At 45.9% G+C, this 24,978-nt stretch overlaps 5 non-coding genes across 5 annotated transcripts; 4 read left to right on the forward strand and 1 right to left on the reverse strand.

The window, feature by feature from the left end:
- Positions 1-139: 139 nt before the first annotated feature.
- On the forward strand, positions 140-222 carry trnal-aag (transfer RNA leucine (anticodon AAG)). Its single transcript has one exon. It is a non-coding gene; the product is annotated as a tRNA-Leu (tRNA).
- A 701-nt stretch (positions 223-923) lies between these two features.
- trnal-aag (transfer RNA leucine (anticodon AAG)) lies at positions 924-1,006 on the forward strand. Its single transcript has one exon. It is a non-coding gene; the product is annotated as a tRNA-Leu (tRNA).
- Positions 1,007-1,680: 674 nt separating this feature from the next.
- On the forward strand, positions 1,681-1,752 carry trnag-ucc (transfer RNA glycine (anticodon UCC)). Its single transcript has one exon. It is a non-coding gene; the product is annotated as a tRNA-Gly (tRNA).
- Positions 1,753-2,914: 1,162 nt separating this feature from the next.
- Positions 2,915-2,997, forward strand: trnal-aag (transfer RNA leucine (anticodon AAG)). Its single transcript has one exon. It is a non-coding gene; the product is annotated as a tRNA-Leu (tRNA).
- An 11,478-nt stretch (positions 2,998-14,475) lies between these two features.
- On the reverse strand, positions 14,476-14,547 carry trnag-ucc (transfer RNA glycine (anticodon UCC)). The gene has a single exon. It is a non-coding gene; the product is annotated as a tRNA-Gly (tRNA).
- Positions 14,548-24,978: the final 10,431 nt, after the last annotated feature.

Raw genomic sequence — 24,978 nt, forward strand, 5'->3', positions numbered from 1 at the left:
TTGGGTTGCGGGGTGAGGGTGATAGGATGGAATTGAGGTCTTAAGTGGATCGGTGCAGACTCGATGGGCCGAATGGACTCCTTTTGCACTGTATGTTCTATGTCTATTTGTGCACCGAGCATCACAGTTTCTGCAGCTCGTCAGGGTGGCCGAGCGGCCGAAGGCGCGGCGTTAAGGACGCAGTCTCCTCTGGAGGCGTGGGTTCGAATCCTACTTCTGACATTGCCTTTTTTTCCACGAGGTTACATTTCTCCAAAAATTGTTCAACCCCAGGAATATCTCATACCTCCCATTCAATGGGGAAGCGGTCGCCCCGGGACGCGAGATTCGTACTTAAATTCGCACTGCAAGACCCCACAGTCAGAAGCCCAGTTCATGACGGGATGATCTGCTCAGTGACTCTGGTTGAGGAATTAATACTGATCCCAGGACTCCGGGTAAATTTCCACTTCCCTTGTTGTAAATAGTCTGGCTGGTTGGATTGTCGGGCGTGAATCAACTGGCTTCTTCCAGAAAGTTCTTCTGCCGCCTTTACAGCATGAACATCCTCGTGTTTGGCACTGGAGGCGTTATTCGGCTACTTGTCTGTGAAAGCAGCACCAGATGCAGCTGTGCAGAGAGATTCCAGTCGCCAGAATGCAACTGTCTCATTAGATCCTTCCCGCCTCTCAGATCTTAGACTCGTAATACCTTCGTGTAAGGAACAGTTAAACGGCAGTACGGACTTTGTTGATTGGAGCAAACTGATCAATGAAGAAATGAGAGCTCCTTAACACACAGCGCGTTGGAGAACGATCGCACTCAGATGCAAGAGTCTGGCTGGCGTTCAAAAATAATACAACCACATCTAGTTTGAAATGAAATGAAGATGAAAATTAAATTTAAATCGATTTGCGCATGGAGCATATCTTTGGTCACAGTGCGTCAGGATGGCCGAGCGGTCGAAGGCGCTGCGTTAAGGTCGTAGTCTCCTCTGGAGGCGTGGGTTCGAATCCCACTTCTGACATTCCCTTTTCCTCCACGTGATTACGTTACTCCAGCAATATTTGCAACACCAGGACGATCCAATACCTCCCATTCAATGGGGAAGCGGTGGCCTCCTGGAATGAGACTCCTGCTGATATTCGCACAGCAAGATCCCACAGGCAGAAGCCCAGTTCATCACTGGATAATCTGCTCTTGACTCGATTTGAGGAATTAAGAATGATCCCAGGATTCCGGGTAAATGTCTCGTCTCTTGTTGTAAATAGACTGGCTGGTTGGATGTCGAGGTGTCTCAGTCGACATCTCCCAGAAAACTCTTCTGCCGCCTTGACTGGATGAACGTCCACCTGTTTGGACACTGAAGGGTTTTCTGGCTACTTGTTTGTGAAAGCAGCACCAGAAGCAGCTGTGGAGAGAGATTCCAGTCGCAAGGATGCAACTGGCTAAATGGATCCTTCACGCCGCTCAGATCTTAGACTCTCAATATCTTCATGTGAGGAACAGGTCGGCGGGAGTTCGGTCTTTGTTGATTGCAGCAAACTGATCAATGCAACGACGCGAAGCTCCTTAACCCCCAGAGGCTTGGAGAAGGACGGCACTCAGATACAGGACTCTGGCTGGTGTTCAAAAATAGTTAAAGCACAACTGTTTAGAAATGAAATGACAATGAAGATAGAATTTAAAATTCTTCAGTGAGCGATGGCGGTATAATGGTGAGCATAGCTGTCTTCCAAGCAGTTGACCTGGGTTCAATTCCCAGCCATCGCAGAAAAAACGTATTTCGAAATTTTGGGCAGCAAGGTGGCACAGTAGTTTCGCAGCTCCAGGGTTCCAGGTTCGATTCCCGGCTTGGGTCACTGTCTGTGCGGAGTCTGCACGTTCTCCCCATGTCTGCGTGAATTTCAACCCGGGTGCTCCGGTTTCCTCCCACAGCATAAAGTCGAGCTGGCTAGGGGAATTGGTCATGCCTAATTGCCCTTAGTGTCCAAAAAGTTAGAAAGGATTATTGGGTTGCTGGGTGAGGGTGATAGGATGGAATTGAGGTCTTAAGTGGATCGGTGCAGACTCGATAGGCCGAATGGACTCCTTCTGCACTGCATGTTCTATGTCTATTTGTGCACGGAGCATAACATTTTCTGCAGCTCGTCAGGATGGCCGAGCTGTCGAAAGCGCTGCGTTAAGGCCGCAGTCTCCTCTGGAGGCGTGGGTTAGAATCCTACTTCTGACATTGCCTTTTTTTCCTCGAGGTTACATTTCTCCAAAAATTGTTCAACCCCAGGAAGATCTAATACCTCCCATTCAATGGGGCAGCGGTGGCCTCGGGACGCGAGATTCGTACTTAAATTCGCACAGCAAGACCCCTCAGTCAGAAGCCCAGATCATGACTGGATGATCTGCTCAGTGACTCTGGTTGAGGAATTAATACTGATCCCAGGACTCCGGGTAAATTTCCACTTCCATTGTTGTAAATAGTCTGGCTAGTTGGATTGTCGGACGTGAATCAGTTGGCTTCTTCCAGAAAGTTCTTCTGTCGCCTTTACAGCATGAACATCCTCGTGTTTGGACACTGGAGGCGTTATTCGGCTCCTTGACTGTGAAAGCAGCACCAGATGCAGCTGTGCAGAGAGATTCCAGTCGCCAGGATGCAACTGTCTCATTGGATCCTTCCCGCCACACAGATCTTCGACTCTTAATACCTTCGTGTAAGGAACAGTTAGACGGCAGTACGGACTTTGTTGATTGGAGCAAACTGATCAATGCAGAAATGAGAGCTCCTTTACACACAGCGCGTTGGAGAACGATCGCACTCAGATGCAAGAGTCTGGTTGGCGTTCAAAAATAGTAAAACCACATCTAGTTTGAAATGAAATGAAGATGAAAATTGAATTTAAATCGATTCGCCGATGGAGCATATCTTTGGTTACAGCGCGTCAGGATGGCCTAGCGGTCGAAGGCGCTGCGTTAAGGTTGCAGTCACCTCTGGAGGAGTGGGTTCGAATCCTACTTCTGACATTAACTTTTCCTCCACGTGGTTACGTTTCTCCAGCAAAATGTGCAACCCCAGGAAGATTCAATGGGTCAGCGGTTGCCTCCGGGAATGAGATTCCTGCTTACATTCGCACAGCAAGACCTCACAGGGAGAAGCCCAGTTCATAACTGGATAATATAAGAACTAGGAGCAGGAGTAGGCCATCTGGCCCCTCGAGCCTGCTCCACCATTCAATGAGATCATGGCTGATCTTTTGTGGACTCAGCTCCACTTTCCGGCCCGAACACCATAACCCTTAATCCCTTTATTCTTCAAAAAACTATCTATCCTTATCTTAAAAACATTTAATGAAGGAGCCTCTACTGCTTCACTGGGCAAGGAATTCCATAGATTCACAACGCTTTGGGTGAAGACGTTCCTTCTAAACTCAGTCCTAAATCTACTTCCCCTTATTTTGAGGCTATGCCCCCTAGTTCTGTTTTCACCCGCCAGTGGAAACAACCTGCCCGCATCTATCCTTTCTATTCCCTTCATAATCTCATATGTTTCTATAAGATCCCCCCCCCCCCCTCATCCTTCTAAATTCCAATGAGTACAGTCCCAGTCTACTCAACCTCTCCTCGTAATCCAACCCCTTCAGCTCTGGGATTAACCTAGTGAATCTCCTCTGCACACCCTCCAGTGCCAGTACGTCCTTTCTCAAGCAAGGAGACCAAAACTGAACACAATACTTTAGGTGTGGCCTCACTAACACCTTATACAATTGCAGCAGAACCTCCCCAGTCTTAAACTCCATCCCTCTAGCAATGAAGGACAAAATTCCATTTGCCTTCTTAATCACCTGTTGCACCTGAAAACCAACGTTTTGAGACTCATGCACTAGAACACCCAGGTCTCTCTGCACAGCAGCATGTTTTAATATTTTATCATTTAAATAATAATCTCTTTTGCTGTTATTCCTACCAAAATGGATAACCTCACATTTGTCAACATTGTATTCCATCTGCCAGACCCTAGCCCATTCACTTAGCCTATCCAAATCCCTCTGCAGACTTCCAATATCCTCTGCACTTTTTGCTTTACCACTTATCTTAGTGTCGTATGCAAACTTGGACACATTGCCCTTGGTCCCCAACTCCAAATCATCGATGTAAATTGTGAACAGTTGTGGGCCCAACACTGATCACTGAGGGACACCACTAGCTACTGATTGCCAACCAGAGAAACACCCATTAATCCCCACTCTTTGCTTTCTATTAATTAACCAATCCTCTATCCATGCTACTACTTTCCCCTTAATGCCATGCCTCTTTATCTGATGCAACAACCTTTTGTGTGGCACCTTGTCAAAGGCTTTCTGGAAATCCAGATATACCACATCCATTGGCTCCCCGTTATCTACCGCACTGTTAATGTCCTCAAAATATTCCACTAAATTAGTTAGGCGCGACCTGCCCTTTATGAACCCATGCTGCGTCTGTCCAGTGGGACAATTTCCATCCAGATGCCTCGCTATTTCTTCCTTGATGATAGAAACCAGCATCTTCCCTACTACCGAAGTTAAGCTCACTGGCCTATAATTACCCGCTTTCTGCCTACCTCCTTTTTTAAACAGTGGTGTCACGTTTGCTAATTTCCAATCCGCCGGGACGGCCCCAGATAATTTTGGTAAATTATCACTAGTGCATTTGCAATTTCCCTAGCCATCCCTTTTAGCACTCTGGGATGCATTCCATCAGGTCCAGGAGACTTGTCTACCTTTAGCCCCATGAGCTTGCCCATCACTACCTCCTTGGTGATAACAATCCTCTCAAGGTCCTCACCTGTCATAGCCTCATTTCCATCAGTCACTGGCATGTTATTTGTGTCTTCCACTGTGAAGACCGACCCAAAAAACCTGTTCAGTTCCTCAGCCATTTCCTCATCTCCCATTACTAAATCTCCCTTCTCATCCTCTAAAGGACAAATATTTACCTTAGCCACTCTTTTTTGTTTTATGTATTTGTAGAAACCTTTACTATCTGTTTTTATATTCTGAGCAAGTTTACTCTCATAATCTATCTTACTCTTCTTTATAGCTTTTTTTAGTAGCTTTCAGTTGCCCCCTAAAGATTTCCCAGTCCTCTAGTCTCCCACTGATCTTTGCTACTTTGTATGTTTTATCCTTCAATTTGATACTCTCCCTTATTCCCTTAGATATCGACGGTCGATTTTCCCTCTTTTTACCGCCCTTCCTTTTTGTTGGTATCTACCTTTGCTGAGCACTGTGAAAAATCACTTGGAAGGTTTTCCACTGTTTCTCAACTGTTTCACAATAAAATATTTGCTCCCAGTCTATCTTAGCTAGTTCTTCTCTCATCCCATTGTAATCTCCTTTGTTTAAGCGCAAAACACTAGTGCTTGATTGTACCTTCTCACCCTCCATCTGTATTTTAAATTCCATCATATTGTGATCGCTCCTTCCGAAAGGTTCCCTAACTATGAGATCCTGAATCAATCCTGTCTCATTACACAGGACCAGATCTAGGACCGCTTGTTCCCTCGTAGGTTCCACCTAGGAAACTATCGCGGATACATTCTATAAACTCCTCCTCAAGGCTGCCTTGACTGACCTGGTTAAACCAATCAACATGTAGATTAAAATCCCGCATGATAACTGCTGTACCATTTCTACATGCATCTGCTATTTCATTGTTTATTGCCTGCCCCACCATAATGTTACTATTTGGTGGCCTATAGATTACTCCTATCAGTGACTTTTTCGCCTTACTATTCCTGATTTCCACCCAAATGGATTCAACCTTATCCTCCATAGCACCGGTGTCACCCCTTACTGTTGCCCGGATGTCATCCTTAAATAACAGAGCTACACCACCTCCCTTACCATCCACTCTGTCCTTCCGAAAGGTTTGATACCCTCGGATATTTAACTCCCAGTCGTGACCATCCTTTAACCATGTTTCAGTAATGGCCACTAAATCATAGTCATTCACGACGATTTGCGCCATCAACTCATTTACCTTATTCTGAATAATACGAGCATTCAGGTAAAGTACACTTATGTTGGCTTTTTTACCTCTGTTCTGAATCTTAACACCTCGATCAGTAACCTCTCCTAAGTTATATTTCCTCTTAACCTTTCTCCTAATTTTCCTTGTCATCGAACCCATATCTTCCTGTAACAACCTGCCGCGTCGCTTAACATTAATGTTTTCACTTCCCGTTTTATTTTTTTTATTATTCGTGGTCCTATTCACTGAGCTCCCCTCAGTCACTGTACCTTGTACTGTCGCCCTTTTTGATTTTTGACTATGGCTTCTCTGCCTTACACTTTCCCCATTACTGCCTTTTATTTCTGTCCCTGTTTTACAACCTTCCAACTTCCTGCATCGGTTCCCATCCCCCTGCCACATTAGTTTAAACTCTCCCCAACAGCTCTAGCAAACACCCCCCCCCCTAGGGCATCAGTTCCAGTACTGCCCAGGTGCAGACCGTCCGGTTTGTACTGGTCCCACCTCCCCAGAACCGGTTCCAATGTCCCAGGAATTTGAATCCCTCCCTCTTGCACCATCTCTCGAACCACGTATTCATCCTCTCTATCCTGACACTCCTACTCTGACTAGCTCGTGGCACTGATAGCAATCCTGAGATTACTACCTTTGAGGTCCTACTTTTTAGTTTTCCTCCTAGCTCCCTAAATTCAGCTTGTAGGACCTTGTCCCGTTTTTTACCTATATCGTTGGTGCATATGTGCACCACGACAGCTGGCTGTTCACCCCCCCCCCCCCCCCCCCAGAATGTCCTGCAGCCGCTCCGAGACATCCTTGACCCTTGCACCAGGGAGGCAACATACCATCCTGGAGTCTCGATTGCGTCCGCAGAACCGCCTGTCTATTCCCCTTACAATTGAGTCCCCTATCACTATAGCCCTGCCATTCTTCTTCCTGCCCAGCTGCGCAGCAGAGCCAGCCACGGTGCCATGAACCTGGCTGCTGCTGCCTTCCCCTGGTGAGCCATCTCCCTCAACAGTATCCAATGCGGTATATCTGTTTTGCAGGGAGATGACCGCAGAGGACACCTGCACTGCCTTCCTACTCTTGCTCTGTCTTTTGGTCACCCATTTACTATCTCCCTCAGTACCTTTCACCTGCTACTTGTTTCTAGCTTGAAATTAAATGACGACGAAGATAGAATTTTAATCGATTTGTGCACGCAGCATATCTTTTGCGACAGCGCGTCAGGATGGTCGAGCGTTCGAAGTCACTGCGTTAAGGTCACAGTCTCCTCTGGAGGCATGGGTCCGAATCCCACTGCTGATATTAACTATTCCTCCACGAGGTTACATTTCTCCAGCAAAATGTTCACCCCAGGAAGATCCAATGCCTCCCATTCACCGGGGAAGAGGCGGCCTCAGGACGTGAGAATCCTGCTTAAATTGGCACAGCAAAACCCAACAGGAAAAGATCAGTTACTGACTGGATAATCAGATCTGTGACTCTGGCACTCAGATACAGGGTTCAAAAATAGTAAAAGCACATCAAGTTTGAAATGAAATGACGATGAATATAGAATTTAAATCGCTTTGTGCATTCCACTGAAACAATTTACCATTTCCTCCGAAGCAAAGCTTATTTTATCAAGTCAATGTGCTTCTTAATTCCTGTTAAATTTTGTTTCCTTGCTGATGTAAAATCAAAAGAAAGACTTTTTGTCCCTTGGTTTTATATCGGGATCACTGGGTCAATTTGGTTCTTTCTGGTTTGGTGGCGTCCACTGCGAACAGAACAATAGACATAAGTGAGCAGTCTTTACAAATAGAAGAGTCGAGCACAAGGGCAATGCCGCTATGCAGATTCTTCATAAAATCCTGAAAGAGAAATAGAAAATGTTGGATAACTCGACTGGTATGGCAACATCTGTGGAGAGAGAAAGACAGTTACAGTTCCGAATCCAGTACGACACTCCCTCCCATTCTCTGTTTCCATCTCCATAGCTGCTGCCAGGCCTGTTAAGGATTTCCAGCATTTTCTGTTTTTATCACGGGATTACACGCCAGCTCTAGGCGGCTGTCATGGGCACGGTGGGCGGAATGGACTCATCCTGATCTAGAACATAGAACATAGAACAATACAGCGCAGTACAGGCCCTTCGGCCCACGATGTTGCACCGAAACAAAAGCCATCTAACCTACACTATGCCATTATCATCCATATTGTAATGGCATAGTCTGTAACCATTACAATATGGTTACAGGCCCTTCGGCCCACGATGTTGCACCGAAACAAAAGCCATCTAACCTACACTATGCCATTATCATCCATATTGTAATGGCAATATCTGTAACCATTTTTTGATTCTCTAAACAAGAGTTAGCAACGGGAAGTATCCAATTGGAGAGTTGCACCCTGGCGTATGTAATCTCCCTCCACAGCTGCTACCGGTGCTACTTTCACAGACATGTAGCTGAAGAACACCTCCAGTGGACAAAACAGAAGGAAATTCATCCAGTGGAGGCGACAGAGAAGGATTGTGGAAGAGGTCAACTGAGTCACCTCGACTGTACTGTGGACAGCCGAAGAACTGATGTCAAGGAGCGGTTAAGCTCCAAACATGACCTTCGCCCCTCCCTCCTTTTCCTCCAAACTGCTCCCGAGTTCAGTCAATGAGACCATATCGATCGCACAGATGTTATAAAGTCCTTGCAGGGCTCGGCGGGGGTTTGAACCCGGGACTAATCGCATTTTACCGATCAGAAGACCTTAAGCGAGAATCATACCCCTAAATCAACGAACAAGCCGGAGATCAGTATTCCGCTGAAACCATCTTACCATTACCTCCCAAGCAAAGCTTATTTTATCAACTCAACTGACTTCTTAATTCCTGTTGAATTTGGTTTGGTTGTTAAAGTAAAATCAAAAGGAACTCCCTTTTGCCCCTTGCTTTCCTTATCGGGATTATTGGGTAAATTTGTTTTTTTCTGGTTTGTTGGCCTCCACAGGGAACAGAACAATAGACAGAAGGGACACGTCTTTGTAAATAGAAGCGCCGGGCACAAGGGCAATGCCGCGATGGAGATTCTCCATAAAATCCTGAAAGACAAATGGAAATTGCTGGACAAATCGTCTGGTATGGTAACATCTGTGGAGAGAGGAAGAGAGTTACCATTCCGAATTCAGAATGACCCTGCTTCCCATTCTCTGTTTCGCTCAACACAGCTGCTGCCAGGCATGTTGGGATTTTCCAGCATTTTCTGTTTGTATCACGGTACTATACGCCAGCTCTAGGCGATTGTCATGGACACGTTGGGCGGAATGGACTCACCCTGATCTGTTACCATTTAATGATTCTCTAAACGAGTGTGAGCAACGTGAAGTATCCATTTGGAGAGTTGCATCCTGGCGATTGGAATCTCTCTCCCCCGCTGTTTACGGTGCAGCCTTCACAGATACTTAGCATAAAAATCCCTCCAGTGGACAAACAGGAGGAAATTCATCCAGTGGAGGCGGCAGAGGAGGGTTCTGGGAGTGGTCAACTGTGTCACCTCGACTGCACTGTGGGCAGCCAAAGAACTGGTGTCAAAGAGCGGTTAAGCCCCAAACATGACGCTCGCTCCCACCCTCCTTTTTCTCCAAACTGCTCCCTCGTTCAGTCAATGGCACCATATCGATCGTACAGATATTAAAAAGTGCTTTGCAAGGATCGTCCAGGATTTGAACACGTGACCTCTAGCATTTTATTGCAGCAGAAGACCCCAAGCGAGAATCATACCCCTAGACCAACGAACCAGGTGTGCTCAACGTACCGCTGAAACCACCTTACCATTACGTCCCAAGCAAAGTTTATTTGAGCAACTCATTGGACTTCTTAATTCCCGCTGAATTTGGTTTGGTTGTGAAAGTAAAATCAAAAGAAAGTCTTCTTTGTCCCTTGCTTTTCTTATCGGGATCATTGCGTCAATTTGGTTCTTTCTGGTTCGTTGTCCTCCGCTGCGAACAGAACAATAGACATACGGGACCAGTTTTTATAATTAGAAGCGCCGAGCACAAGGGCAATGCCGCTATGGCGATTCTTCATAAAATCCTGAAACAGCAATAGAAAATGGTGGATAACTCGGATGGCCGGGCAACACCTGTGGAGGGAGAAAGAGAGTTACAGTTCCGAATCCAGTCGGACCCTCCTTCCCATTCTCTGTGTCCCTCCCCACATCTGCTGCCAGGCCTGTTGAGATTTTACAGCATTTTCTGTCTTCATCACAGGACTACACGCCAGCTCCAGGCGACTGACATGGACACGGTGGGCGGAATGGACTCACGCTGATCTTTAACCATTCTATGATTCTCTAAACGAGCGTGTAAGTTCTGAGCAACGTGAAGTATCCAATTGGAGAATTGCATCCTGGCGACTGGAATCTCTCTCCCCCGCTGCTTCCGGGGCTGCTTTCACAGGCACGTAGCCGAGAAACACCTCCAGTGGACAAACAGGAGGAATTTCACCCAGTGGAGGCGGCAGAGGAGGGTTCTGGGCGAGTGTATCAGTGCCTGTCACTGTCTGTAAGTGTGCGATTGTATCAGTCAGTGTCTGTGACTGTGAGTGTATGAAAATGAAATGAAATGAAAATCGCGTATTGTCACAAGTAAGCTTCAAATGAAGTTACTGTGAAAAGCCCCTAGTCGCCACATTCCGGCGCCTGTTCGGGGAGGCTGTCACGTGAATTGAACTGTGCTGCTGGCCTGCCTTGGTCTGCTTTCAAAGCCAACGATTTAGCCCTGTGCTAAACAGCCACACGCTGATTGGGTGTATCAGCGTGTGTAAATGTCTGTGAGTTGTGATTGTAACTGTCAGTATCTGTTAATGCCTGTTTGTGTGTGATTGTAGCTATCAGTGTATTTCAGTGTATGTGAGTTGTGATTGTATCTTTCAGTGTTTGATACTGTGTGTGAATGTACAATTGTATCTGTCAGTGTGGGTTACTGTCTGTAAGTGTCTGATTGTATCTGTCAGTCTCAGTTCTTATCTGTGAGTGTGATTTACCTGTCAGATTGTTACTTTCTGTCAGTCTCTGTTGCTGTCAGTATCTGTCAGTGTCTGAAAATACTGCAAATTGTTATTCGTCCTCTCCACAATGCTCATAATTGAAAACAGACACTTCTCTAATTGTTACAGTGCTCCAGGAGATCCGACACGCAGACTATAGAATTGGTGGATTCTATGGACTACTTCATGCAACATTATTTGTTTGTCTCTGAAATCCATTCTCACTCCTGTACTCGTCCAGATTTCACTTAAAAACATTTCTGCTATTCGTCTTAATTGATCCTCAAGATAAACACTTCCAAATTCTACCAACTCCATTGGGAAATACATGAATATAGATTGTTTAAATTTTACTTACTTCTAACACCTCTCAGTCCTGCCGATCACATTCTATCACCGGTTCTTCATGTTGACCTGTTTCTGCAACACCAACAGTTCATGTGAATCTCCCCCGCTCTGTTGCGGTTCTGTGTCGTGGCCAATAGATGTCAGCACACTCTGGTGGAACGAAGTTCGCAGGTCAGAGTGACACACAACTGATAACAATTGTTTATATTATATTGAACTTGGGACGGCGGGATTTATGAGAACATAATATTTGGTGATGATCTTTTCTTATATTTTGGTTGTGTTGAATCCGTCAACATGTTGTATGTGGGAGTGAGGTGCATTCGCTCTGCCCTTCTCTGGTCCCGTTTGTAAATGGGGGGGGGGGGTTCCTGTCACTCTCAGGTAATGAGTGAGAGTGAAAGAGACAATCTGAACCTGACAGTCTTCGTCACTATATGTGCCTGTGGATACGTTGTCAGTGGAACCGCTCCTTGACACCAGTTCTTCGGCTACCCACAGTACAGTTGAGGTTACCGGGATGACTTCTCCACTAATTCTCTTCAGCCAGCTCTCCAGGATGAACCTCCTCCTGTTTGTAGACGGGAGGGGTTCTTTAGCTACTTGCCTGTAAGAAGATCGCGTATTGAAATTCAATAAAGTAAAGGAATTGAATCATGTGGTTAATGAGATGCACAATAATCCATTGTACTCTACACACGTGGAATGAAATCCCATCCTCGTCTGTAATGTGTCTGTTGTGTCTCTGTTTGGTCCACTTCATGAGCAAAAAGTAAAAATGCTGTGATTTTTCGCATTTGTTCAAGGGCTTGGAGGGTGGTGAATTCGTCCAACACTGTCCATGTTGATACCACGTTATAAAAAGGTGAGAAAGTTACTTATTTCACTCCCTGCCCTAATTGCGCATAAATCCTGAGTTCGAAATTGCTTCTTCCTCTCAATTTGAAACTCACAAAGTCGCGCAAAAGATAAGTTCATAAGGTATAGGAGCAGAATTAAGCCATTAGACCGATCGAGTCTGCACGCCATTCTATCATGGCTGAGTTGTTCCTCATCTGCTACCTACAAAGTTACAGATGAAGTGGTCGATTGCAATATCAGCCAGAGCACCTCCTCCCGAGAACACACGTCTTCGGAGCGGGAGTAGGCAATTTAGCCTACTGAGCCTAACACCTTCCATGTGATCCTGGCTTATGCCATCCTGGCCTCAACTCCACCATCCTGCCCGTTCTCCATAACCCATCAACTCATTACCAATAAACATCTCTCTAACCCCTCCTTAACTTTACTCACTCTCCCTGTATGCAACGCACCCTGGGGTAACGAATTCCACAGAATCACAACCCTTTGGGAGAAGTAGTTTTTCCTCAAATCATTTTTAAATTTGCAATCTCTTATTCTTAAACTATGACCTCTCGTTTTAGAATGCCCCATAAGAGGAAGCATCAGCCCCACGTCTACTTTATCCATACCTTTTGGCATCTTATACACCTCAATTAGATAATTGCGCATAGATTCTGAGTGAGAAACTGTTGGCCAGTCTTCCTCAGTTTGAAACTCATGGTGTCGCGCAATATCATCCGATACAACTATTACTGCGATGGCCGGGATCCGAACCCGGTACAACTGCTTGGAAGAAAGCTGTGCTGACCACTGCACCACCATCGCTGCATTTCCAAATTTGAACACCAGGTGGAATAGATGGAGGCCGATACTTTCCATCTGTTCATGGATGCAAAACGAGTGAAGACACATTAACTTGCGCGCTTGTGGGCCGCGGTAAAGGTGATCGACTGATAATCTATTGTGCTCTGCACACGTGGGTTCGAATCCCATACTCCTCGAAATTGTATCCACTGTTTCCGCGAAATGTGACTCATTCTTCCAAGGTGGATCCACAATCACTGATGTGACAGTCTATTACAAGTTGTCAGGCCAGAATGCATCCAGTTGGGTTAGAGGAGGGAGGAACGGAGGCAGACGTGTTTGGGGCTGAACAGCTCATTGACACCAGTTCTTCTTCGGCTACCCACAGTCTCGGCGAGGTGACCGCGTTGACTTCTCCCACAATTACCTTCTGCTACCTCTCCTGGATTAATTTCATTCTATTTGTCCACTGGAGGAGTGCGTCGGCTGCTTGTCTGTGAGAAGATCGGACATTAATGTTTCATGAAGTAAAGTAGTTGTACCACGTGGTTAAGGGGCTGCACAATAATCCTTTACGCTCTGCGCACGTGGGTTCGAATCCCATCCTCGGCTGAAACGTGTCTGCTGTGTCTCTGTTTGGTCCGTGTCACGAGCATAAAGTAAAAATGCTGTGATGTTTAGCTTTTGTTTAAGGGCTTGGGGGTGGTTAATAGTCGAACACTATTCATGTTGAAATCACATTACAAATAGGTGAGAAAGTTACTTATTTAACTCACTGCTCTAATTGCGCATAAATTCTGATTTGGAAACTGTTTCTTCCCCTCAGTTTGAAACTCACGAAGTCGCGCAAAAGTTACGTTCATAAAATATCAGGAGCATAATTAAGCCATTAGACACATCGAGTCTGCCCCGCCATTCTATCGTGCTGATATGTTCCTCATCTGCTACCGACAATGTTTCAGATGAAGAGGTCGATTGCGCTTTAGCCAGAACACATCCTCTCTGGAAAACAAGACTTCGGAGCTGGAGTAGGCAATTTAGCTTCGTGAGCCTAACACATTTCATGTGATCTTGGCTGATCCCATCCTGGCCTCAACTCCACCGTCTGGCCCGTTCTCCACAACCCTTCAACTCCTCACAAATAAAAATCTCTCTAACACCTCATGAAATTTACTCAGTCTCTCTGCATCCAACACACTCTGGGGTACCGAATTCCACAGACTCACACCCTTTGCGAGAAGTAGTTTTTCCTCCACTCTTTTTTAATTTGCGATCTTTTATTCTAAGGTCATGATCTCTCGTTTTAGAATGCGCCACAAGAGGAGGCATCAGCTCCATGTCTACCTTTCTGGACCTTTTGGCATCTGATACACCTCAGTTAGATAATTACACATACACTCAAGTGAGAAACTGTTGACCAGTTTTTCTCAGTTTGAAACTCACGATGTCAAGACATCCGAGCTAACAATTACTGCGATGGCCGGGAATCGAACCCGAATCAACTGCTTGGAAGGCAACTGTGCTCACCACTATACCACCATCGCTTCATTTCCATCGTTGAACACCAGTTTGAAACGAACGAGGCAGATAATTTCCATCAGTTCATGGATGCAAAACAAATTGAGACGTATTGACGTCTGAACCAGCGGGACGAAGTGGCTGAGTGATTAAAGCGATGGACTGTTTATCTTTTGTGCTGTGTACACGTGGGTTCGAATCCCGTCCTCGTCGATTTTTCATCCACACATTTTTCGGAAGTGGAATTCAGTTTTCCACGATCGATCTGCAATCACTGATGTGACAATCCTTTCCAGTTTGTCAGGCCAGATTGCATCGAGTTGGATTCAAGGGAGGAATGGAGGCAGACGTGTTTGGGGCTTAACCGCTCATTGCCACCAGTTCTTCGGCTACCCACAGTGCAGTCGAGGTGATCGGATTGACTTCTCCCATAATTCTCTTCTGACGATTCTACTGGATGAACTCCCTCCTGTTTGGACACTGGAGGGGTTCTTCGGCTACTAGTATGTGAAAGTAGCACCGGAAGCAGCTGTGGAGAGAGGTTTCAGTCGCCAGGTTGCAACGCTCCATTTGGATGCGTCACGTCGCTCAGATCTTAGACTCTCAATACCTTGGTGTGAGGAACAGGTAGAGTGGGAATTCGCTCCTTGCTGATTGGTGAAAACTGACCAATGCAGCTTTGAGCAGCTCCTTTATGCCCTGCGGCTTGGAGAAGGGTGGCACTCAGATACAGGACTCTGGCGGGGGTTGAGAAATAGGAAAAGCGTCACTGCGCCGAGGTCCCAAGTTCGTTCCTGTTCTGGGTAGTTGTCCGCGTCGAGCTTACACATTCGCCCCGTGTTGGTGTGTTGGCATTTGGAGTATTGCGTACAGTTCTGGTCACCGCATTATAGGAAGGACGTGGAGGCTTTGGAACGGGTGCAGAGGAGATTTACCAGGATGTTGCCTGGTATGGAGGGAAAATCTTATGAGGAAAGGCTGATGGACTTGAGATTGTTTTCGTTGGAGAGAAGAAGGTTAAGAGGAGACTTAATAGAGGCATACAAAATGATTAGGGGGTTGGATAGGGTGGACAGTGAGAGCCTTCTCCCGCGGATGGAAATGGCTGGCACGAGGGGTCATAACTTTAAACTGAGGGGTAATAGATATAGGACAGAGGTCAGAGGTAGGTTCTTTACGCAAAGAGTAGTGAGGCCGTGGAATGCCCTACCAGCTACAGTAGTGAACTCGCCAACATTGAGGGCATTTAAAAATTTATTGGATAAACATATGGATGATAATGGTATAGTGTAGGTTAGATGGCTTTTGTTTCGGTGCAACATCGTGGGCCGAAGGGCCTGTACTGCGCTGTATTGTTCTATGTTCTATTTTCTATGTTCTATCACCCAAAGATGTGCCAAGTAGGTGGATTGAACACGCTAAATTGCCGCTTAGTTGGAAAAAATGAATTAGGTGCTCTAAATTTATTTTAAAAATAAATAAATGGGAAAAGCAGATCTAACTTGAAATGAAATAGCGTTGAAGATATAATTTAAATCGATTTGTATCTTCTATCGCAACGTGTTCTGATGGTTGGGCGGCCAAAGGCGCTGTGTTAAAGTCGAAGCCTACTCTGGTGCTCTGGGTTCGAATTCCACTCCTGATATGGACTTGTGTTCCACGAGGTTACATTTCTCGAGCAAGATTTTCAAACCTGGGAAGATCTAATACCTCCCATTCAAGGGAAATCCTAGGTCTCAGGACATGCCTAACCTGTTGAGATTTTACAGCATTTTCTCCGTGGTTCCCTATGTTGTAATGCTGTCTCCTTCATTCCTGGGACAAATGTCGGGATGATAGGTATTTGCTGCAAAGCCAACAGGAACGTGCGTTATGTTTACTTTTGGTGTGAGTGAGAATGTATACAGCAGAGAACAACCTCGAACTAGGGCTAATGGCCCAGCACGGTTCCGCTGCGGTCCTCTGCTCCTTAAACCAGGAGCTACGGCATTACTGCCCTGCGGTAGCCAGACAACTATGCACTTCCTCATTTTTTCTTTCACCAAGAACACACGTTTGAGCACACTGACTCTGGTCAGCATCGTTCAGATATTTTAGTTTCGTGCTGAATGGTTGGTCTGTGAAGGATCTGTGATTTCTTCTGTGCCGTTGTTCTGATGGGAAAGTGGGAGTGACTGGAAACACCTTCACAGGAGGAAGTTCGTGGCGGCAGTTTCACCTCTCTGGGAACATTGATCAACCTGTTACTGATTTCATCAAACTTTGCCTCAAGTCCGATCACAGACAGACTCAACCACGAGGAGAGTGGCGCAGCGGAAGCGTGCTGGGCCCAGTGTATTCTCACTCACACCAAAAGCAAACAAGTCGCTGTCACCCAGCAGCACATCTGCCGTTTTGTTTATTAGTATCAAAGTTTTGCTTTCAGTCCGATCCGCTCCTTGACACCTGTTCTTCAGCTACCCACAGTACAGTCAAGGTGACTCAGTTGACTTCTCCCAGAATGATCTTCTGCGGCATCTGCTGGATGAAATTCCTCCTGGTTGGACACTGGAGGGGTTCTCCGTCTACTCGTCTGTAAAATCAGCATCAGGAGCAGCTGTGGAGAGAGATTCCAGTCGCCAGGTTTCAACTGTCCAATTGGATACCGCACGTTGCTCAGATCTTTGACTCTCAATACCTTCGTGGGAGGAACAGGTAGAGCAGGAATTCGGTCCTTGTTGATTGGAGCAAACTGATCAATGCAGCGATAAAATGCTCCTTAAGCCGCTGCGGCTTGGAGATGCATGGCACTCAGATACAGGACTCTGGCTATGGTACAAAAATAGTAAAAGAACATTTAGTTTCAAATCAAATGACGATGAAGATAGAATTTAAATCGATTTGTGCACGGAGAAATTCTTCGGACGCAAAGTGTCAGGATGGCCGAGCGATCTAAGGCGCTGCGTTAAGGTCGCCGTCACCTCTGGAGGCGTGGCTTCGGATACCATTCCAGAGATTGACTTTTCCTCCAAGAGATTACATTTCTCCTGCAAAATGTTCAACTCAAGGAAGATCCAGTACCTCCCATTCAATGGGGAAGTGGTGACCTCAGGACATGAGATTCCTGCTTACATTCGCACAGCAAGACGCAACAGGCAAAAGCCCAGTTAATGACTGCATAATCTGCACATAAACTCTGATTGAGGAATAAATGTTGATTCCTCGACTCCGGGGAAAAATCGCCTTCTCTTGTGGGAAAATGTCTGGCTGGTTGGAGTGTTCACATCCGTCCAAGAGGGGAAGTTGGGGACTCGGTTTCTATTGTGATTCATTGCTCGATAAAGATGTATTTCCTTATTGGCCCCCTGTGAGGTATTACTGGAAATCGTTGTATATCTATATTGCCCCTCTGTGGGGTACTGCTGGAAAGCGCTTCGAGTCCAGCATTGACAAAGGGTCAATGCTGGATCAACTTCCTCCTGCTTGGAGATTTTACATCATGTTCTCTGCGGATCTTTGTTTGTGAACTTTACAGTGTTGTAATGCTGTCTCCTTAATTCCTGGGACAAATGTCGGGATGAGACTGCAAGCAAGATTCTGATAGGTATTTGTTGCAAAGTTAACAGAAAGGTGCGCTATGTTTACGTTTTGTCAGTGTGAATGTAACTGCAGAGAATGGCCTCGATTCCTCGACCTCGGTCTAATGGCCCAGCACGCTTCCGCTGCGGCACTCTGCTCCTTAAACCAGGAGCTACAACATTACTGCCCTGCAGTAGCCACACAACTATTCACTTTCTCATTTTTTCTTTCACCAAGAACACGCGTTTGAGCACACTGACTCTGGTCAGCATCGTTCAGATATTTTACTTTCGTGCTGAATGGTTGTTCTGTGAAGGGGATGTGATTTCTTCTGTGACGTAGTTCTGATGCGGAAGTGGGGAGTGACTGGAAACACCTTCATGGAAGGAAGTTCGTGGCGGCAGTTTCACCTCTCTGGGAATATTGATCAACCTGTTACTAATTTCTTTAAACTTTGCCTCAAGTCCAAGCCCAGAGGCATTCAACGAGGTGCAGAGTGGCGCAGCGGAAGCGTTCTGGGCCCATATCCCAGAGGTCGATGGATTGAAACCATTCTCTGCTATTTATACGTTCACTCATACGAAAAGCCAACAGTTTGGTGTCACCCAGCTGTACTTCTGACTATACCTTTATTAGTATCAATGTTTTGCTTTCAGTCTGATCCGCTCCTTGACACTTGTTTTTCAGCCACCCACAGTACAGTCGTGGTGACTCAGTTGACTTCTCCCAGAATCGTCTGCTGCCGCATCTACTGGATGGAATTTCTCCTGTTTGGACACTGGAGGGCGCCTTCGGCTACTTGTCTGTGAAATCAGCTGTGGAGAGAGATTCCAGTCGCCAGGATGCAACTTTCCTATTGGATCCTTCACGCCGCTTAGATCTTAGACTCTCAATACCTTCGTGTGAGGAACAGGTAGAGCGGGAATTCGGACCTTGTTGATTGGGGCAAACTGATGAATGCAGCAATGAGAAGCTCCTTAACCACCAGCGGCTCGGAATAGGATGGCACTCCGATACAGGCCTCTGGCTGGGGTTCAAAAATCGTAAAAGTACATCTAGTTTGAAATGAAATGACGATGAAGGTGGAATTTAAATCGATTTCTGCACGGAGCATATCTTTTGCCCACACGCGTCAGGATGGCCGAGCGGTCGAAGGTCACAGTCTTCTCTGGTGGCGTGGATCCGAATCCGCCTCCTGATATTGACTTTTCCTCCACGAGGTTACATTTCTCCAGCAAAATGTTCAACCCACGAAGATCAAATGCCTCCCATTCAATGGGGAAGCGGCGATCTCAGCACAAGACATTCCTTCTTAAATTCGCACAGAATGATCCCACAGGTAAAAGCCCAGTGAATGACTGGATAGCCTATTCAGTGACTCTGGTTGAGGAATTAATAATGATCCCAGGACTCCGGGTAAAATCCTTCTTCCCTTGTTGCATATAGTCTGGCTGGTTGGATTGTCCGCATCCGTCCGAGAGGGGAAGCTGGGCACTCAGTTTCTATTGTGACTTATTCCTCGATAATGTTTTATTTCTTTATTGCTCCCTTGTGACGTATTACTGGTTATCGTTATATATCTATATTGCCCCTCTGTGTGGTACTACTGGATAATGTTTCGTGTCCAGCTTTGACAAAGTGTCACCTGGACTCCAAACGTTAGCTCTTTTCTCTCCCCATAGATGCTGCCAAAGCAGCTGAGATTTAGAACATAGAACATAGAACATTAGAGCTCAGTACAGCCCTTCAGCCCTCGATGTTGCGCCGACCAGTGAAACCACTCTAAAGCCCATTTACACTATTCCCTTATCGTCCGTATGTCTATCCAATGACCATTTGAATACCCTTAGTGTTGGCGAGTCCAATGCTGTTGCAGGCAGGGCATTCCACACGCTTACTACTCTCTGAGTGAAGAACCTACCTCTGACGTCTGTCTTATATCAATCTCCCCTGAATTTAAAGCTATGTCCCCTCGTGCTAGACATCACCATCCGAGGAAAAAGGCCCTCACTGTCCACCCTATCCAATCCTCTGATCATCTTGTATGCCTCAATTAAGTCACCTCTTAACCTTCTTCTCTCGAACGAAAACAGCCTCAAGTCCCTCAGCCTTTCCTCATAAGATCTTCCCTCCATACCAGTCAACATTCTGGTAAATCTCCTCTGTACCCTTTCCAATGCTTCCACATCCTTCCTATAAAGCGGTGACCAGAATTGCACGCAGTACTCTAAATGCAGCCGCACCAGAGTTTTGTTCAGCTGCAACATGACCTCATGGCTCCGAAACTCAATCCCTCTACCAATAAAAACTAACACACCGTACGCCTTCTTAACAACCCTCTCAACCTAAGTGGCAACTTTCAGTGATCTATGTACATGGACACCGAGATCTCTCTGCTCATCCACACTGCCAAGAATCTTACCATTAGCCCAGTACTCTGTCTTCCTGTTATTCCTTCCAAAATGAATCACCTTACACTTTTCTGCATTAAACTCCATTTGCAACCTTTCCGCCCAGAGCTGCAGTCATCTATGTACATGTAAAGGTGTTACAGTTAAAAAAAAGCTAACTACAGGGGCATGAGGGAGGAACTGACTAAAATCGACTGGGAGCAGAGCCTAGTGGGAAAGACAGTAGAACAGCAATAACAGGAGTTTCTGGGAGTAATTGAGGACACAGTACAGAGGTTCATCCTAAAGAAAAGAAAGGTTATCAGGGGGGGGGGGGGGATTAGGCAGCCATGGCTGACAAAGGAAGTTAGGGAATGCATCAAAGCAAAAGAGAAAGCCTATAATGTGGCAAAGAGTAGTGGGAATTCAGAAGATTGGGAAGGCTACAAAAACAAACAAAGGATAACAAAGAGAAAAATAAAGAAAGAGAGGATCAAATATGAAGGTAGGCTAGCCAGTAACATTAGGAAAGATAGTAAACGTTTCTTTAAATACATTAAAACAAACGGGTGGCAAAAGTAGACATTGGGCCGCTCCAAAATGACGCTGGTAATCTGGTGATGGGAGACAAGGAAATAGCTGAGGAACTAAATAAGTACTTTGCGTCAGTCTTCACAGTAGAAGACATGAGCAATATCCCAACAATTCAGGAGAGTCAGGGGGCAGAGTTGAATATGGTAACCATCACACAGGAGAAATTGCGAGAGAAACTAAGAGGTCTAAAAATTGATAAATCTCCGGGCCCAGATGGGCTACATCCTAGAGTTCTAAAGGAGATAGCTGAAGAAATAGTGGCGGCATTAGTTATGATCTTTCAAAAGTCACTGGAGTCAGGGAAAGTCCCAGAGGATTGGAAAATCGCTGTTGTAACCCCCCTGTTCAAGAAGGGAACAAGGAAAAAGATGGAAAATTATAGGCCAATTAGCCTAACCTCGGTTGTTGGCAAGATTCTAGAATCCATTGTTAAGGATGAGATTTCTAAATTCTTGGAAGTGCAGGGTCGGATTAGGACAAGTCAGCATGGATTTAGTAAGGGGAGGTCGTGCCTGACAAACGTGTTAGAGTTCTTTGAAGAGATAACAAATAGGTTAGACCAAGGAGAGCCAATGGATGTTCTCTATCTTGACTTCCAAAAGGCCTTTGATAAGGTGCCTCACGGGAGACTGCTGAGTAAAATAAGGGCCCATGGTATTCGAGGCAAGGTACTAACATGGATTGACGATTGGCTGTCAGGCACAAGGCAGAGAGTTGGGATAAAAGGTTCTTTTTCGGAATGGCAACCGGCGACGAGTGGTGTCCCGCAGGGTTCAGTGTTGGGACCACAGCTGTTCTCTTTATATATTAACGATCTAGATGACGGGACTGGGGGCATTCTGGCTATGTTTGCCGATGATACAAAGATAGGTGGAGGGGCAGGTAGTATGGAGGAGGTGGGGAGGCTGCAGAAAGATTTAGACAGTTTAGGAGAGTGGTCCAAGAAATAGCTGATCAAATTCAACGTGGGCAAGTGCGAGGTCTTGCACTTTGGAAAACAGAATAGAGGCATGGACTATTTTCTAAATGGTGACAAAATTCATAATGCTGAAGTGCAAAGGGACTTGGGAGTCCTAGTCCACGATACTCTAAAGGTAAACTTGCAGGTTGAGTCCGTAATTAAGAAAGCAAATGCAATGTTGTCATTTATCTCAAGAGGCTTGGAATATAAAAGCAGGGATGTACTTCTGAAGCTTTATAAAGCATTAGTTAGGCCCCATTTAGAATACTGTGAGCAACTTTGGGCCCCACACCTCAGGAAGGACATACTGGCACTGGAGCGGGTCAGCGGAGATTCACACGGATGATCCCAAGAATGGTAGGCCTAACATACGATGAACGTCTGAGGATCCTGGGATTATATTAATTCGAGTTTAGGAGGTTGAGGGGAGATCTAATAGAAACTTACAAGATAATGAATGGCTTAGATAGGGTGGACGTAGGGAAGTAGTTTCCATTAGCAGGGGAGACTAGGACCCGGGGGCACAGCCTTAGAATAAAAGGGAGTCACTTTAGAACAGAGATTAGGAGAAATTTCTTCAGCCAGAGAGTGGTGGGTCTGTGGAATTCATTGCCACAGAGGGCGGTGGAGGCCGGGACGTTGAGTGTCTTTAAGACAGAAGTTGATAAATTCTTGATTTCTCGAGGAATTAAGGGCTATGGAGAGAGAGCGGGTAAATGGAGTTGAAATCAGCCATGATTGAATGGTGGAGTGGACTCGATGGGCCGAATGGCCTTACTTCCGCTCCTATGTCTTATGGTCTTATGGTCCCTCTGTAACTTGTAACATCCTTCCGCACTATCCACAACTTCACCGACTTTAGTGTCATCTGCAAATTTACTCACCCATCCCTTTTTACAGCATTTTCTCTGTGGTTCCCCATTTTTTACCTTTACAATATTGTAATACTGTCTGCTTCATTCCTGGGACAACTGTCGGGATGCGACTGCAAGCAGGATTCTGATAGGTATTTGCTGTAAAGCAAACAGGAACGTTGTTTCTGTTTGCTTTCTTGTGAGGGCGATTGTAAATAGCAGGGAATACCCTCGATTCTTCGTACTCAGGGTAATGGTCCATCATTCCGCTGCAGCACTCTGCTCCTTAAACCAGGAGCTACGACATTACTGCCCTGCGGTTGCCAGTCAACTATTCACTTCCTCAATTTTTCTTTCAGCAAGAACTCACGTTTGAGCAGACTGATTCGGGTCAGCATAGTTCACATTTTTTACTTTCCTGCTGAATGGTCGTTCTGTGAAGGTGGTGTGGTTTCTTCTGTGACGTTGTTCTGATGAGAAAGTGGGGGAGTGACTGGAGGAACCTTTCTGGAAGGAAGTTCCGGGCGGCAGTCCTCTGGGAACATTGATCAACCCGTGACTGATTTCGTAAAACATTATTTAAAACGTGACTCTCATGGGAGTCGAACCCACAACCATTGAACGTCTCACCACGACAGCAACCTGAAGTCCAACGCGCTATCCGTTGCGCCATAGAGCCACACTTGCAAAAAACCGCCCATCCCCACATGGGAATTTCCGATGTTGTCCAACAGGCAGTTCAAAAGTTCAGCAATTTGCACAGTTCAAAGAGTACATTTCAAGAGAACATTATTGTCTGAAATGTTTTGGGCCGGCCTGTGGTTGTGAAAAGAGTTCCAGGAATTCTGAACACCGTCGAACACTGAAAGGACATAGACTTGTTGGTGCAACAGGAGAACATATGGCAGACAAGAAATGAAGTGATTAATTTCTGTATGAAGAACACAAGTAGGCAATATAAAATAAAGGATATAATTCCAAAAGTGTGTGCAGGAACAGCGGGAAATGGATGGACAAGTGTATAAATTATTTAAGCAGGTAGAAAAGGTTGCAAGAGCCGTTAATAAAGCAGACGGTATCCTCGGCTTTATTAATAGGGGCACAGAGGACAAGATAGAACATCTAGAACATAGAACAATACAGCGCAGTACAGGCCCTTCGGCCCACGATGTTGCACCGAAACAAAAACCATCTAACCTACACTATGCCATTATCATCCATATGTTTATCCAATAAACTTTTAAATGCCCTCAATGTTGGCGAGTTCACTACTGTAGCAGGTAGGGCATTCCACGGCCTCACTACTCTTTGCGTAAAGAACCTACCTCTGACCTCTGTCCTAGATCTATTACCCCTCAGTTTAAAGTTATGTCCCCTCGTGCCAGCCATATCCATCCGCGGGAGAAGGCTCTCACTGTCCACCCTATTCAACCCCCTGATCATTTTGTATGCCTCTCTTAAGTCTCCTCTTAACCTTCTTCTCTCCAACGAAAACAACCTCAAGTCCATCAGCCTTTCCTCATAAGATTTTCCCTCCATACCAGGCAACATCCTGGTAAATCTCCTCTGCACCCGCTCCAAAGCCTCCACGTCCTTCCTATAATGCGGTGACCAGAACTGTACGCAATACTCCAAATGCGGCCGTACCAGATTTCTGTACAGCTGCACCATGACCTCCCGACTCCGGAACTCAATCCCTCTACCAATAAAGGCCAACACTCCATAGGCCTTCTTCACAACCCTATCAACCTGGGTGGCAACTTTCAGGGATCTATGTACATGGACACCTAGATCCCTCTGCTCATCCACACTTTCAAGAACTTTACCATTAGCCAAATATTCCGCATTCCTGTTATTCCTTCCAAAGTGAATCACCTCACACTTCTCTACATTAAACTCCATTTGCCACCTCTCAGCCCAGCTCTGCAGCTTATCTATACCCCTCTGTATCCTGCTACATCCTTCCACACTATCGACAACACCACCGACTTTAGTATCGTCTGCAAATTTACTCACCCACCCTTCTGCGCCTTCCTCTAGGTCATTGATAAAAATGACAAACAGCAACAGCCCCAGAACAGATCCTTGTGGTACTCCACT

Source organism: Scyliorhinus torazame, chromosome 24 (assembly GCF_047496885.1).
Source record: "Scyliorhinus torazame isolate Kashiwa2021f chromosome 24, sScyTor2.1, whole genome shotgun sequence".
NCBI classification, from domain to species: domain Eukaryota; kingdom Metazoa; phylum Chordata; class Chondrichthyes; order Carcharhiniformes; family Scyliorhinidae; genus Scyliorhinus; species Scyliorhinus torazame.